The following is a 16,991-nucleotide window of genomic DNA, read 5'->3' as shown; positions in this document are numbered from 1 at the left end:
CCATGTTGTTTTATCTATTCTCTTCTTAGGGAGAAGCAACCATTCAAATGTCAGTGAAAGCGTTTCACATTTCCAATCTCTGTTTTTCTGTGTGATAGTTAGACTTCCAGAATGTATAAAGCATAAATAGGATTAGCCTTTTTGCCTGTTTTTTTTTCTCCAAATTAAAGAAGTTCATTCATGAGACATGTCATAGAATGGAAATAGTCAGACAGTGCTTAAGTTTTTATTTTTCCAGGGGTTCTAGTTCGTTTAAGTTGTTGTGCATCAATCTCTCCACAGTCTCTTCCTCCCTGATTCTTTCCGAGTTGGCTATTCTAGGTGTCTCTTTCTCTGCCTCACCACGTGTGCAACCATATTGGCTTTGGACAAAAAGTGTTTTCAAACAGTGGTGACAGCAGTCTGAGACAGTCAGGGCTATGACTTTTAATCTTCTGCTCCTTTGCATTTAAAACCAAGAGGAGAGAAAATAACTGATTTGCTGTTAGTCCCTCTGTGTCGGAAAGAAAGGGCTATCTTTGCTACCCTTGACCTCTAACACAGACAAAGAGTACTTACTTACGCCCCCCCACCACACACCCACCAAATTCGTTGCCAAGGGAATGTCAACAATGAAAAAAAACGGAAAATAAAGAAAATCTGATCATATGAAAATGTCTCTATGTGGTTATCTCCTTGGAGTTGTAGCCTTATAAATATGCAAAGGTACGTGCACACTCACACACACTGGTGACCCTTCCGAGAAAATGGTTTCTCATAAAGTTCCACAATTTTGGACATAGGCCAAATGAAGCATAACAAATGAAACTCTCTTGGGAGAAGTGGTTGTATATTGAAGCCGGACAACTAAATGAGTCCAAACTGGAAAGGCCAGTAATTTGGAAAAATAGGCATGTGGTTGCTAAGGCTGGGAAACACTGTAACAAAACAGTTCTGACTGTAGCGGAGACCAAAGGAAATAAATATCTTCAAAAAGCAAAGAGAAAACAGAAAATGAAGATGAATGGTCGAGATGGCAGCTGTTACATGAGTTAAGGCCCGGTCACACATGTCCTCCACGGGCATATCGCGGCCGAATCACGGCCAAAACTGTCTGCCCGTGAAGCAGACGCTGTTGGACGCTTTGAGGTCGCGATTGAGACGCGATACAGCCGTACTTCACCCGTCGTTACACGCGGTAAGAAATTCACACGCGGTTGGCCGCGCGAAAAAGTTTTGGGCTGCCCAAAACTTTAGACCGCGGGTAATCGCGGGCGGTACACGTTGTACACACGCGGTAAAGACGCGGTACAGACGCGGAACGAACGTGCTGGGACGTGCTACGGCCGCGGTTAAGACGTGGTTACACGCGGTAGGATCAGCGGGTAATCGCGGGTGGAGCACGGTCATAACACGTTTGTTCCGCGTCTGTACCGCGTTGTTATCACGTGCATTAGCGTGTGTACCGCGTGTAAGCACGGACAAACGTGCTTACACGATTTGCCGAGCATTCGTCAGTTGTGCTCCAGACGTCAAGGGGTGAACATGGATCCCCGTCACAGTAATGACCTCGTCTTGCTGCTCCAGCAGCATCAGAATCAAGTGTTACAGATCCATCAGCTCCTCATTGACCGAAGAAGACGAAGGAGGAGGAGGATGGTGGTCCGGAACATCTGGGTGCGCGACTGGATTGGCAGGAGACCTGAGCTGGGGCTGTACGGTTCAGCTGCTTTATTATACCCGTGGTAGGCCGCGGTACCGCCGCGCTTCACCCGCGATAAGGACGCGGAACAGTCGCCGGCGTCTGTTCCGTGGGCATACCACAGGTAAACCGCGGGTAAGCCAATTTTGCACATTTTCCACAGCGTCTGCTTCACGGGCAGAAATTTTTGGCCGTGATTCGGCCGCGATATGCCCGTGGAGGGATGTGTGACCGGGCCTTTAAAGGATAAGACCGGTTTTTTGACATTGGGCCCTTGATTTCACATTATAACATGATGTTCTACTCACCCCTGCTTGTTGTTTGTCATTTGGAGCTGTTCCGAAGATATTCGCGAGGCGTCTGCCTGCTCTCTTGAGATATTCGGCCATGAAACGGTTTCCTATGGGCAAGCTCATACAGGCAAAAACTATGCTGTTTATAATTTATTAATTACTCTACACTAGAACTGATAACGTGGAGGTGCGTCGCTTACTTAAAAAAATCCGGGTTATTGTAATTTTGATTTTTTTGTCGTAAAGTGGGTGTTACTGACGTCATCGTCGTGCTACTGCCACAGGCAGCCCACAGACCTGCTGCCTATTTATTCATTCGGCTAAAATTCAAAATTAGTAACCCGGATTTTTTTAAGTAAGCGACGCACCTCCACGTTATCAGTGCTGGTGTAGAGTAATTAATAAATTATAAACAGCATAGTTTGTACCTGTATAAGCTTGCCCATAGGAAACCGTTTCATGGCCGAATATCTCAAGAGAGCAGCCAGACGCCTCGCGAATATCTTCGGAACAGCTCCAAATGTTCAACAACAAGCAGGGGTGAGTAGAACATCATGTTATAATGTGAAATCAAGGGCCCAATGTCAAAAAACCGGTCTTATCCTTTAAGAAAAGAATTTCATAAAGTGCAATTTTTTTAGTACGGATATAAGTTTGTTGTTCTCCTCTTGAGAGGTGAGGGAAGAATTTCAAGATTTCAATTAAAGTAATTATTGTTAGATATTTGCACACAAACGTCTTCTTCCATTCTTTTTTCGATGAAAATATTTCTGTTACATTATGATGGAAACATATTTCTAAGAATTACTCAACTGAAAATTATAGTTAGAGAAAAACATATTAAAAATGCACCTTTGAAAAAATTTACATTTGTATATGGGTGGCAGCAATGGAATAATGACCAATCGTGCATCCTGCATACATAGAGATATACCTAAATTGAATTCTGATGAGTACAAAACTAATTAAATTAGTAAATGTGAATATGATTAGACAAATTTATTTTACCAGACCAGTGATCCAATATTTGATTTAAGGTGAATTATACATAAATCTAGGGTGCTACTTTGTTCAGATTGCTCCCTGATCCAGCAGAGGAGTTGCATTTAAAGCAACGGAAACCAGAGCAGCTCATCTGTTCATGTCTTTTTAGTGTAATTTCCTATCTGATCTTTGCTTATACAATCCTAAGCAGGTGTGAAGCAAGTCAGAATTATATAGTCTCTGTATTCAGTGTTGTATAGTAACGAAGTAAAAATACTTCACTACTGTACTTAAGTATATTTTGGAATACTTTGTACTTTCCTCGAGTTTAAAATTTTTTGACAACTTTCACTTTTACTTTTACTCCGATACATTTTCATTGTTCGGTTTAGTTACTTGTTACAAAAAAATGAGAGAGAGAGAGAGAGAGAAAAAAACGCAACAGTGTTTTGACCCCACCCACTGACTGACTGCAAAGAAGTCAGGACATGCCGGGGCTTGTTCATCACCGCCAATAGGATACAACTGTTAGGCCGATTTCAGACCAGAGCGTGGCGTGGCGGCAGTGAAACGACGGCAGCGAAACGACGGCAGTCTTACGCCGGTTATCAGGCGGTGTGTTCAACTTGGCTTTTCACACCGGACAGTACGCGGCCGCGGTAGTTCTGCTCCAGCCCTGTCTGCATTCCCCATTCATTTCAACGGGACACCGCCGGCCGCCGCCGGCCACTGCCGGCCGCTGCCGTCCAAATTCCGCTCGAGTTCTATTTTCCAAAAGCAGCGCGGGACGGAGGCGTCTCCGCGCCGCTACCGCCCGACTACCGCCGCGTCGGTGTGCAAGGACAGATCTGTTTCCATGTATTTTCGCCTCCGCCGGTGAAAATCGCTTCCGTTCCGCCACGCTTTGCCGCCCTGGTCTGAAATGGCCCTTAGGCTTCTCCCATTAAGAAAAAAGCCAGCTCGCAATCAGCAGCCACATGGAAGAGGAGACGGAGACAACAACAGCTACTGAGGCTATGTACACATGTAGCCGGGTATTTTTAAAACCGAATATTTCCCCCCCTCCGTTTATAAAATAATTTGTATCCACATTACCTCGTTTTCGAAAAAAACACCTTCCACACATAACCGAACATCTGCGTTTTCACCTGTATTGACAACCCAAATGCATTTGCTGTTTTGCGCAATCTGCCCTCGTCAGATAAATAATAAAGTGTGCACGCAACTTTTTTGAGCACACTGACAGGTGATCGCATGACAGTGGACTGCCCCTCGATATGAGGACGTAATAATTCCGACAGCGACAGGAGTGAGGACCGGGACATGCGAAATTGTCACGCCATTCCTCTGGGAGTATGACTTGGGCGTGTAAAATCAAGGCAGTAAACAGCGCCTGCACAATAATAACCACCACAGTTTTCAAGGCATCCATGCTTCTTCAGTAAACAAAGGTCGCACTTTAGACTTTAAAGCAGATTTGTTGTTGTTTTGGCGCATATTGTGACGTTCGAAAACGCAAAACTCCGGTTATCTCTGTCTACACGCAGCTGCATAAACGGAGTTTTCAAAAATCTTCACTTTGCCCAGAGTTTTTAAAAACATTCGTTTACGATGCGTTTTTATGCGTTTTCATGTGGATGACAGGTCCAAACGTAGAAAAATATATTCGTTTTAGCAGATACCCGGCTACGTGTGGATGGGGCCTGAGACTGCGACTACATCGGACTCGGCTACAGGGGAACCACCAGCTGGTGATGAGAACCCGTGGCCTTATTTAAACACAATGTTTGATTTCGTGGGTGTTAAAGATTCGTCATACCGCATGAAGTGCATGTTATGCCTGCCCAAAGACTTGGAAATTCTATCTTACAGAAACGCCCCCTTTTTAGGATTTAAGGTAGTTTTACAAAAAAGGTCTTCCTCTTCAGATGCCAGATAAGCTGCAGTTCCCTCCCAATTCTTTTTTTCTTTTGTATAATGACCGGTTGTGTGTGCACCTCCTATAACTTGTGAAGTACAGTCATCATAACAGCTTTTTTTCTTGGTGATGTTGGCCGCATTTTGTTATTTATTTATTTTTTAGAAAGGTTTACAAAAGGGGTTTCAAACTGGACTCCCTCTTCAGATGCCAGATAAGCTTCAGTTTTCTCCTATTTTTTTTCTTTAAATTTTGTTTATAATGATGGCAATAACAGTAGCAGCCTCTTTTGTTTAATTTTTTTCTTAATGGTGTAATGTACGCCTCATTTTCAGCACTGACCTTACTTGAAGAAGAAAAACTTAAAGGTTCACAAAGTTTGTATTTTCTGTCTAAACCTGGTCTAAATTTTGCCTGCACTTGGTTGTGTGTAGATTCTAAGTGTATTTGACCTTCAAAGTTTACCAAAATATAAAAAAATATCATTCAAACTGCATTTGCCTTGTTTACTTTTTACTTATACTTAAGTACATCTATTTATACAGTAATTCTCATACTTAAGTACAAGACGTTTCGGATACTTTAAGACTTTAACTCAAGTAACATTTCAGTCAGTGACTTGGACTTTTACCAAAGTCATATTTTGGAGGGGTACCTATACTTTTACTTGAGTGTGAGATTTCAGTACTTTATACAACACTGTCTGTATTTAGTTTTCTATTTGTGACCTTCAAGAAGGGATTGAGGTGATTAGTGTCCTTGGAACGGAGCCACAAATCTTCAAATAGAAGCTAAAACAAGCTTATAGAACAACATGTTTATTGTGTATGGTTTGTAAAAAATATGTTGCTGTAGATTCTCAGTCCTCCATATGGCAGGTTGCTACAGTACTGAGGAAACAAAAAATGTTCTGGAGGATATTCTCATTATTGTGACTACAGAGAAGTAAGAGAGCGATAAGCGTCCTTTTATCTTTGCTATGAAGATCAGGCGTGTCTTTGTGTTGTGGAGGGTGAAGGTTGCTCCTCTCATTCTTCAGTCTAACATCTGTTGTGGAGCTTAATGTGATTGCTGTTGACAAAGTTAATAGATGACTTGCTTTTGATTCCCACTGGCTATTGTGTCATTCTTTCAAGGCTTTGGTAAACTTAGTGACTGTGATTGTGGGCTGTGTTGAATTTCATGATTAATGTCGGTCTATGAATGGTGGGTGAGAATCAAATTAACAGTTTATTGTTAACTGGTAAACAGGTGTAACATGAAAAGTATACAGTTTTCTTTATAAAAGCATAAGACCTGAAATAGTGATGCGAACAGTGCAGTCTACTTGCCACTTTTCGCTGTGAAAGGTTTCATCCAAGTCCAAGGAGAGATTGTGAATGGCCCCCTGTGAAATGGTAAACTGACATGAAAGTACATTGCTTTGGACAAGAATGCAGCTTTGGTTGGTATGGGAGACTCTGGAAAGTGTGTGTGTGTGTGTGTGTGTGTGTTTATCTTAATTACATCAATTCCTGTTGGTGTACAGCTTTGTGCTTACACCTGGTCTGAGAAGAAATGTCATATGTATAGTCACAAATGACCAGGACACGGGAAGGCAATCTACAAATAAAAGTGCATCTTGACTGATGAATATGAGCAAACTTTAGACTGTTGAACATTTCATGCACACCCACACACACACAGCAGGGCTCAGCTCATCACGGCAGCCTCATCTATCTTCTCAGTATTTCTTATTATTTGGTCTGTGGGTCACAGGCCCTGCAGATTTCACGGGTCTCTGCTCCTTATCAAGATCAATTCCATTCAACTTCATAGGAGCTGAGACCTCTTATTACATAATTGAATTTGGGTTGATAATGAGAGCAGAGCAGAGTTGTAGCACCTGTGAACTATATAGATGAAGGGCGGCCCACCTGCTGCCACTGCTAACATATGACAAACCAGAAGAGAGAGGTACTCTCACATGGACTTCAGTCCCGTTAAAAAAAAAAAAAAAAAAAAAGAGAAAGAGAAAACATTTTTTTTGCAAGAAGACATGTCCTGGGGAACAGAGCCTGTTGTATGGTAGAAAACCAAACATCCAATGAAACTAAATAAAAAAAAAAAAAACGTATCTTCTAAAGAGGCTTAAAGGGAGTTTTCTAGCATTGTTTTGTTTTGCTCATAACTCATACTTTCCTGTATGACTTATGACTTGACAAGGGAAATAAAAACATATTCTCTGGAATTGTCCCTGAACTCAATGTTCAAAGGAATAAGTGTGGAGAGACACTCAGTCCTTATCTATACAGAAGATACTAATGTTTAACAGCCTTCTGCAGAGATTTTCTGTCCTAAGAAAATGCTGTGTTGATACGATTGTGTACCTTCCTCTTGAAAATACACTGAAGATGTTTATTGGATTGAAGTCAGTCGGCTTATTTGTTTCTTTATCAAAGTTTTATTTTTCACATTCCCTTCTTAAGAAAATCTTGTCTTATTCTAGAAGTGTGCTTTGGAATGTTATCATACTTTGTACAGTACTTATGGTGACTTTCATCCACAGACATGTATGTTACCATCTAGAAAATGTCTTACATATGCATTGCAACCACACTTCTGTGTTTGACTATGAATTCAAGTTTCCGGACCGTGAATTCCTGTTGGTAGCCTTGGTCTGGTTCATACTTAACATGCCAAATTGAATAACCTCTACAATTTCATCAAATTGACCAAATAATCAACTCCCAATATTATTTCAAAGACTTCTCATATTCTTTAGCAAAGTTTTTTTAGTTTTTATGTTTTCCCCTCCTCTTTGAGGTCTATTCATAGACAATAGATTTATGCCCTGCTTTTAATTGCATCTAAATGGTCACAAAAAGTCAGATTTCCATAGATAACCCTTTTACCTAGTATGCAGCATTGAGCCATTTGTCTTTGAGTGCGACACTATCCTAGGAGTTAGTTCAAGAGGCCACTGACTAAGGCTCTGATTAATGACTCACTCCACTTTTTGATTACAACTGTAACTTTATTTCAACTTAGTTGGTCCAAGTTGGCTAATTGGACACCCAACTGCCTGTGTCATCCACTATCATTGAAGTCTCACAATCAGTTTTTCTTTTGATTTCTGCTGACAGTTTTTTCCCATGTGGAGCCACAATGTATAAATGTAAATAGAAACACTGCACGATTTCAAAAATGAGAAAATTATGGTATAAACAGATCTTTTTACTACGCTGTTCATTCATTTAGGAAAGAGGAAAAGTTTCACTGAACACAAACGGTTTTCATTTTGTTCCATTGAGGCTCTGCTCACTAAACGGACGAAATACCATACCGCTGAACAAAACTCAAGTACTTGAGTTGAAAACTTGAATAGCACTTTAACTTAAACCTCGAAAGTTGTGAAACTAGTTGTGATCAGTATGAAATTGCATAAGTCACTGGCTGGTTGAGCCAAAAGCCTCCCAAGATATTCCTTTCCAATAATTTTCTTTATGCACTTAAGATGAATTTTCTCTCTGTTGTTTAACTTTCTTTCCATGCTAATTACCTACATGTTTTTTAATCTTGTTTTTTTTTTTCTGTTTCCCTTTTGACTTTTTGTCTGGAAATCATTCCCTCTTCTCTGACATATTGGCTCCTTTCCTACCAGTTACATACCTTTCTTCTCCCTGAAGTGGGTCAGGATGTTGCTTTGGGCTTGTGTGCTTCCAAGAGGCGTGTAACATATCACAGGTGAGGAAAAGTTCATCCAACCAAAGACTCTCATGCGTATGTGTAAAGATTATTTCACGCATGAGAATGCATTTCTTACTTCAACCCCCCCTCCCTCCCTGCCTCTCTCTTTTTTTTCCTGCCTTTCTCTTAATTTTATTCCATTCAAAAGAAAAGCAAACAACCATCGACATAAGTACACGTGCACTTCATCATAAACTTTCCCCTTGTGGGTGAGAGACCCTCAGGTATTGTATTATGCAGACACAAAGCATTATGAGCCATTCTCTATGCATGACAGATAGGACTTCCAGCCATGAAATGTGGACGTCTTTAGTGTCAGGGCACTGACTTTTACTCTGTGCTGCACATTTACTGAACTCTATGTTAATCTTTGTATTGTGTCTGGGTAAAATAATATTGGAGATATATGGATAGACACCCATGCATGCATTTGTGGGGAGGTCTAGTGAGTGGAAAAATAACGTGTTCTTTGTTATTACTTGAATATGGATTACAATTGACTGCTAATTTTTCAGCTAATGAAATGGCTACTTTAGCATTTTAAAATGTTTTTTTGTTTTTGCTCCCGTTTTCAGAATTGTAACTTAAGTTTCTCAATATACTCTGTTAGAAAAAAAAGGGAACATTTTATTTTAGTCACGGGGGGAGACTTTTACATTAGATGCAGAAAAAGAATATACTCGACTGGTAAAATTTCTCTTCCTCATAACATTTTCTTAGCATCCTTCTGAACACATTTTCCAAATATGGATGGATCCAACAGGAATCAAGTTACTTTAACACATCCATGAAACATCTCTCTTAAATAATGAAGCAACGCCTGAGAGTTTGTTAAGACAGTCAACCCAAGTTACCCTGCTGCTTTTACACATGACCTGCCTCACTCTCTACATATCATCTATCAAACATGCAATTTGGGCAGTAAGCTTAAAACATTTTAATATCTCCCTCTTACATGCCTAAGCTGTAGCGCTACTGCCACCCTGCAGGCTGCCTTACTCTTTCAAATGCCCCATCAACTCGATATCCACCTGTAGGCTCCAGGGATAGATACTCATTCTTTTGTGATCCATGGTCAGAGAGATGGAGGTAGACCCAAATGCTGACAGCCCGAGGCAAACTAATGGTTTAACAAAGAAGTTGTTATTAGATTAAACCAAGTGTGCACTGGAATAGGTAATGTGAAAAGTAACAAAACCCCAAACTGGCAAACACTGAGAGAACTTATGCTGAGCGATCGATAAGGAGTGACAGTGGGTGAGTGATGGGAAACAGGTGTGCATAGAGACCTTGGGACAAGGCAAAGACAACTGAGAATATTGAAAGACAATAATAGGAATGGGGGAAGACTAAACTTAACCAAAGACTGAAAACAAATAGGAACTAAACAGAACAGGCAAGGAATAGAAACTCAAGGGAAACACGGACATGCATACAAACAGAATCAAACACATGATGACACTTTACAAGGGAGTTAAAATCTAAAGTTAGAAACTAAACATTACACAAACAGAATACAAACTCTCATAACCGAATCTAACAAAGAGGACTGAAACTAAAACTGAATACAAAAATTATAGCAGAACTCAAACAGGAGCTGAAACAAAACACAGAACTGTGACTTAATACGAGGAATTACTAATGGCGCTTTTCCACTAGCTCGCTTCTGCTCGGCTCGGCTTGGCTCGGCTTGGCTCGGCTTGGCTCGGCTTGGCTCGTCTCGGCGCGGTATTGCGTGTTTCCACTAGCACGCCGTACCTGCAACCGGGACAATTTTCCGTATCACCTCAGCACTGGTTCCAAGCGGGCCGAACCGTTACTAAAACGTGACGTCATCCGACTGCCTTCCACTGATTGGGCGATGAGTGTCATTACTGGAAGCGTCATAACGCGGATAATAAAAGCTAGCGTTAGCAACCATTAGCTTACCTCCAAACGTCGTCTTTTTTAAGGCTCATAACAAAACTCTCCAGTACTTTTCAATACTGTTTTGTCTGGCGGCCAGGAGTCTTCTCTGGCTCTCTTCTCTTGCCTTCTGTACGACAAAAAGCCACAGGGTGAGCAGCAACACACGCAGCCGTGTTGCGACGACCCCGCCCACGTCGAGGAGGCACGAAGTATACTCGTTTGTAATGGAAACACAACCAAACCGAGCCGTGGTGAGCCGTGCCGAGCTAGTGGAAAAGCGCCATAATCTAGAGTTGGGAATAAAAACCAAAGCAATGGTGATAAGCAGATAATTCAACTGAACAAAACATGGGAAACCAAAAGACTAAAAGGAAAAGATTAAACCAAAATGTATAAAGCCATGATCTTCATCAAACTCAAGCAGAATATTGTCTTGTCAGTGTTTGGCAGCACACTTCAATGCTCCTTCTCTAAAAAAGGTTCCATTGTAATGATATAAAGTCATTTATTGATTACTTGATTTAAGGGGATATGATGGGTTAAAGGTACAGGATAAGAAGGTTCAGAATGGATAAGAGGTTAAGAAATATAATGGAATTCTGGTAAGGAGGAAACCAGGGCGCGATACATGGAGAAGGGGTACGTCTCAGGAGGCTGTAGCGCATTTACCATTAGTTCCTCTTATAAAAAATGGAAAAGAAAGTGTAAAAAAGGGTTTTCTGGAGAGAGAGTTTAGAGAATTGAGAAAAACGAGGGAGAGAGAGCTGAGACATATCTATATAAATGAGAATGGACAAATAGATATGCTAGATGTTGTCTGTTCTTGAATCTTAGTTTTGAGAATGTGATTTCACTAAAACAGAACAGGCCATAATGATATAACATGAGTTCTTGATAACTAGATCTGAAGGGTCAGGGTCAAAGGAACAAGATGAGATGTTCAAAGAGGAGGTGTGTGTGTGTGTGTGTGTGTGTGGGAGGGGGTATGAGAGAGGTTGAGGAATATAATGGTATTCTGGTAATGAGAATTCTGGGATTGAGAGCTATACTGGATGTGAAAATCAGGAAGCTGAAGCTCATTGACCCCAAATATTTTCATGATGGATATTGCTACAATTCTGGATGAGTAGCCGGAGTAGTGTCACTGTGGATCATTGGCTTGTCACACTTCCAGAACATGACTTGACTGGATTTGTGCTTAGATCATAGGCTTGCAGATAAATTGCATGATGTTGGAGGTCAGAGATCTGTCTTTGTTTATACCTCCGACTACAATAGTATAATCAGGGTATGTGAGGATGACCCTCTTGTCTTTTTGAGCCTCAAAAGAAAAGATGTAATGTCGCCAGATCATGGCTCACTTAGAACCTAGGTAAAGAAGTAGAGGTGATGGATGATAGGGTCAAGGGGATTATTGAGATGAATGAGGGGATAGAGGAGAGAACCAAGGTGATTCTTCATCGGTGGAGGGCAGAATATTTGCAGCTGAATGTCATGTGGATGACAATCTTTGGGGAGGACGGAAGACTTGCCCCAACCTTGGCTCTGTTTCAGGTAGAAATGAAGGTAAGCTGTGGGCAAAATGAAGGAAAGCAGCTTGACTGAGAATAAGAATGGACAGTCCTGTTTCGGTGCCCCCCCCCCCACCCCCCCGCTTCCCTGTAGGGAAAAGGTAAATTCGTGAGAAAAGGTTGGGATAAGAGGTAGAAAGGGGGCAACTGAAAATAAAAGTGTAAATACAGAACTAGGAGAGCATGCTGGTGTTGTGGGTTGAGACAACTGTGCAGCAGTGGTGGACAAATATGATGATACCCAATCACCCTGGAATGGAGTCTAAGAATAGTTTAGTTTTGTAAGCTCCCTGGACTGAGGGAAGACTGAATGAACTGAGCTAAATTGATGCAAGTTTATACCCAAGCGCTTTTTGCCAAGACACAGAGAGCAAATGATTTCTTTGTATAGGCTTGTCATGACAGAATGTTGTTAGAAGCCTTCACAAGAAGGTAAAACTCTAACATTAACTTAAAACTACAGCTTGACCCATACCATGCACCAAAAATATGTTTCAGTTACCAGGCTGAACCTGTTTGTCTCCATCCTGTGTGTCTCCAGGATTTGTACCGGTTCTGTGTCAGTGCTGCCTTGCAGTCAGAAAGGATGAGCTGCAGGCTCAAGCTGTGAGAGTCAAAAGGTTTGGCTGATTTCCTCTGTCATAATACTACTCTTTAGGGGTGCTGAAAAAGAGTATTATACATAAACCTTGCAAGGAAACGCAGTCTTGCTTGGTGCATCCTCTACATGTCTGTCGAAGTAATGTTTTTTTTTATAACAATCCCCTGGATTGTCGATCCGTCTTGTCACTGTTGGCTAAAATATTGTATGTCTCTGCTCTTCCATTTTCTCATCATCAGAGAAATACCACTATATTTTCTATTTTTTTTTGTGTGTGTAATTTGTTGTTTTGGGCCATAATTTAGGTTCTGTTATCCATCCAAAACCAGCCCTGTCAGTTTAAAGCAATCAAGCAGGCTCACAGTTTTGGCTTCATTTACAGTTTGTTTCTAATATGAAGCTCTGATTTACAGTCTTTACAGTATACTTGTGTTAAAAAGTATTCATTTACAATATGTCTACTATGCGCAACAATAGCTTGTACAGCAAAGACATTAGTAAGAGTAAGACAAAGGCAGATGACTAAAAGATAACAATATCCTCATGAACAAAAGAGAGAAAGAAAATGATAGAAAGAGATATGGTAAGCCTTTTTGCAAGAATGCCAAGGAACTGTTTGATATTGTAAAAGCAAAGACACCTATTGGAAACTCTTTTCATTGGTACAACACTGTGTAAATGTCTTAGTGTATATGTGTGTGAGAGTGAGTGTCTCAAGCAGCAGCTCTCCACGTCCTGCTGTATATGAAGCAGTGGAAATCACAGCTTAAGTATGTATGCTTCCTCCTGTGGGAGACCCTGTTTAATTTTGTATGCCTGCAGAGAGTGTCATAACACATTCACATCACACAGCTCAACAAGCTTGCAGGGTCAGGGTAGAGAGGAGAACTGCTTCTCTGTGTCTGTATGAAATTGTATGAAATTACTCCTGTACATGCTCCATACATGTGCATGTTTTTGTGGACAGTAAATACAATACATGTTCCCTTTCTTGCTCCTATGTCTAAGAGTTATGTTCATTCCTGTAAAAACCTTGTGCATCCCATGTAAAAATCGGATGATTTTTAAACAAACATGATTTGAACTGTAGCTTTAAGCCCAACCAGGTCCTGTCCACCAGCAGAAGACAAAACATGGAAAAGACTAATATTTTTATCCTTTCAATTTCTTACAGACCATTTGATGTATATTGACCACATGTATTTAGCAGTGGCGGGCCGTGCATTTCACACATGGGCCTTCAGTATGGTCGGCAACTGTAATTAGGGACACCTCATTCGTCTGGGGGGTCAGGGGGTCCTCCCCCAGAAAATTTTGCATTTCTTAGATGCAATTTCCTGCATTTTTACAAAATTGCTCAATACAGAACCGTACTTTTGTTTCTAAATACGGGACGATTCCGTATTTCAAGGGACTGTTGGCAACCCTTCAGTGGTGCTCTGTCTGAATCAAATCCACCCCTTAATAAAGCCTATAAAACTACTACAGAAACGGGATTCATAAAATCATCAATGACATCATATATTATTAAGTAAAATGTTCAAATCTACTTGTGAAGAATTGATGCAGCAGGGAACACATGATGTGCTGAAATTACAAGCGCTTTATTGAACTACCCACACAACCCGTACCAATCCCCCACCCAATCGTTCGTAATTTGCTGACTTCGGAGTTAGCCAACCTTTCTTTACGATGTCCAGCTTCTCAGTAAAAGTCCTCCGGGCAAATGGCTGCAACAATAAATTTGCCACCAAATCAACTTCTCCTCCTCCTTCAGCCATTGATGTTTTGTATAAAACGGAAATCAGACGTCATGTCAAAATCTACCCAATCATCGAATGTGATTAAAATGACGTTTCCATATGTCTGCTTAGAGCCAATCAGACCACCTACGCCTACAATGGGCTGTTGGGGGCCGTCAGAGACAGTCTAATAACATTGGCTCGGGGTTCGCTACGCTATCTGGTTACATTCTAGATGTAATTAGGGCCAGCAGACCCGATTGTTCTGGCCTCCCGGCAGATTTGTTTGCCTGGCAACCAATGATAGCTGAAATATGATTGGTTAAATGCGTCAATATGAAAATACACGTCTGGCAGCAGCGCAGCCAGGGGAAAGGAAACGGACAGACAATAAAATAGTAAGATATGAAATGAAATAAAATAATAACTAAGAAAATCACAAACAGATGTTCATTTTATTTTGTTTAAGATATTGTTTAGGCCAGCAGAGAAGGCCTTGCAGGCCCTGACGGCCCACCACTGGTATTTAGGCACCTTTAAAGGGACATTATGTAATTTCTTCCTCCATCTAGTGGTGCAATTTTATTTTGCAAAGTCGAACGAATTTGCTCTCTAGCGCCTCGCGTTTTCAAATGTGCGTTGCAACTTCTTGAAATACGTCAGGCGGTATGTGTCAAGATTCAAGAAGCTATGGCTTCACACTCAAGGTCCATACAAACAAAAAGACATCAAGACACACAGTACAAAGGATTACATAATACACATACAACAACACTATAAATACAGATGACAGATAACATGTCAGAAAACATAAGTTGACATAGCCTTTGGTGTGCAAATCATATTCCGGGAGTTACCGGAAGTGACATCGACGCAGCGGTAGCGTTAGCCGCAGTGTGTAGTTGCTATCTGGATGTTCTTTTAAATAAACTCCCGGTAAACCTACAAACTTTCTAATGCCTCGTTTTGTGAGTTAAGAGCCTATGTGTACTACGGCAGAAGTTTGGTAACAATCAATGCATTATTAGTGGGATAATTTACAAGATAAAATCTGTTTACCATTAGCGCCAGTAATAAGCCATTCGGGGGACGTGACGTCAAAATGACGTCATTTCCGCTTGCAGGCCTGGCGTTGGGGAAAACGCGATTCGAAGTGCTTTATGTCCCTCTCGGCACTTCGTCGTTTTTCATAGACCGGAAGGACATGGCAGCCTCCACAGAGCTTGCCCGCTCTATGTAGATACAGACAAGTTATTCTTCACTCAGGAGGATAATTGAGATTTTTGACAGAGATAATTTTACACCAATGGGGACTAATTTATGAATGAATATGTTGATTTGAGCTAATAAATTACTTAATATATTACATAGTGTCCCTTTAATGTGAAGGCATATTGATTTACTCTGAAGCTTGTAAAAGTTTGCATAAATTGAAGCATACGAGTTTTGACCATTTATGGAACAAGAAAGTTTCAAAAATTGACATCCATTCAAGGTTGATGGCATAAGCTAAAATGACATCTTAAAAGTTCTCCTTCTGCCGATAAAGATCATGCAGGGATCTATTTTATCATTACAAAGTTGTCATGTTAGGACACTAATATGGATCGGTGATATAGATCATTGTCCACAGTACACGTATCATCTTCACTAGCAGTGATGTAATTAGTTTTGAATTCATTTTGAAATTGCTGCAACCACTGCATGCCTTTGTGGTTTCTTAATTTTTTGCTGCTTTGGTAGTGTGTTTTAAATTTGTGGTCTTAACAGTAGGTGATTTACAGGTCTACAGTGGGACACTCCTGCAAGTCAAGCTGACGAGCAAAGATTTAGTTTGAAATTCAACATTAAGAGACTCAAATATAAACTAATATAGTCTTTTTTTTTTTTTTTTTAAACTTTTAAACTTTTTAAACTTTAAACTAATATAGTCTTTCAGGCGCAGGAAAACTGCTGGGCATACACAGGCACAAACACTTTACACAAACTTATGGAAAAATCATAATCTCTTAGAAACACAATATATACCAGTCAAAATGCATACTTCAAGGACCTAGCACCTCACTTCAACACCCCTACGCAAGCTTTGGTTAATTAATTAGTTGTTAAGTGCCATGACCATCTCTGCACACACACACACACACACACACACATATATGCACATGTCCATGCATTTACCCACATACATACACAGGACAGAATGAGGTCAGTCTACCTTGAAGGACTGCCAAAAGATGATGAACATGTTTTGCTCACATCTCCCATTTTACTTTTCAATTTTTTTTGTAATTTAGTCTTAGATTAATTGACACGCAAAGAGATACCGTACAAAAACAAAAAACACGTGTATCCACTGTTCTCGTGTCTTGTGTTTTGGGTTGTTGCGTGTTTGTGTCATATTTTGTCCCGCCGCAGGCTTGTTCTCTATAACTATGCAAAGTCTGAAGGGGCCTCTTGTAAGTCTTGTGCTGATTTTATGTGTCTCCAGCTCCTTGCTTTCTGCTACGTCGTACACCCACACAAGGACGGGGTCGAGACCTGTGTTTTCCTGGCCCGAGAGCCAC

This window comes from Odontesthes bonariensis, chromosome 9, assembly GCF_027942865.1.
Source record: "Odontesthes bonariensis isolate fOdoBon6 chromosome 9, fOdoBon6.hap1, whole genome shotgun sequence".
In the NCBI taxonomy this organism is placed as follows: Eukaryota; Metazoa; Chordata; class Actinopteri; order Atheriniformes; family Atherinopsidae; genus Odontesthes; species Odontesthes bonariensis.
The sequence above is the reverse complement of the archived record's forward strand: the minus strand, read 5'-3'. Positions refer to the sequence as shown.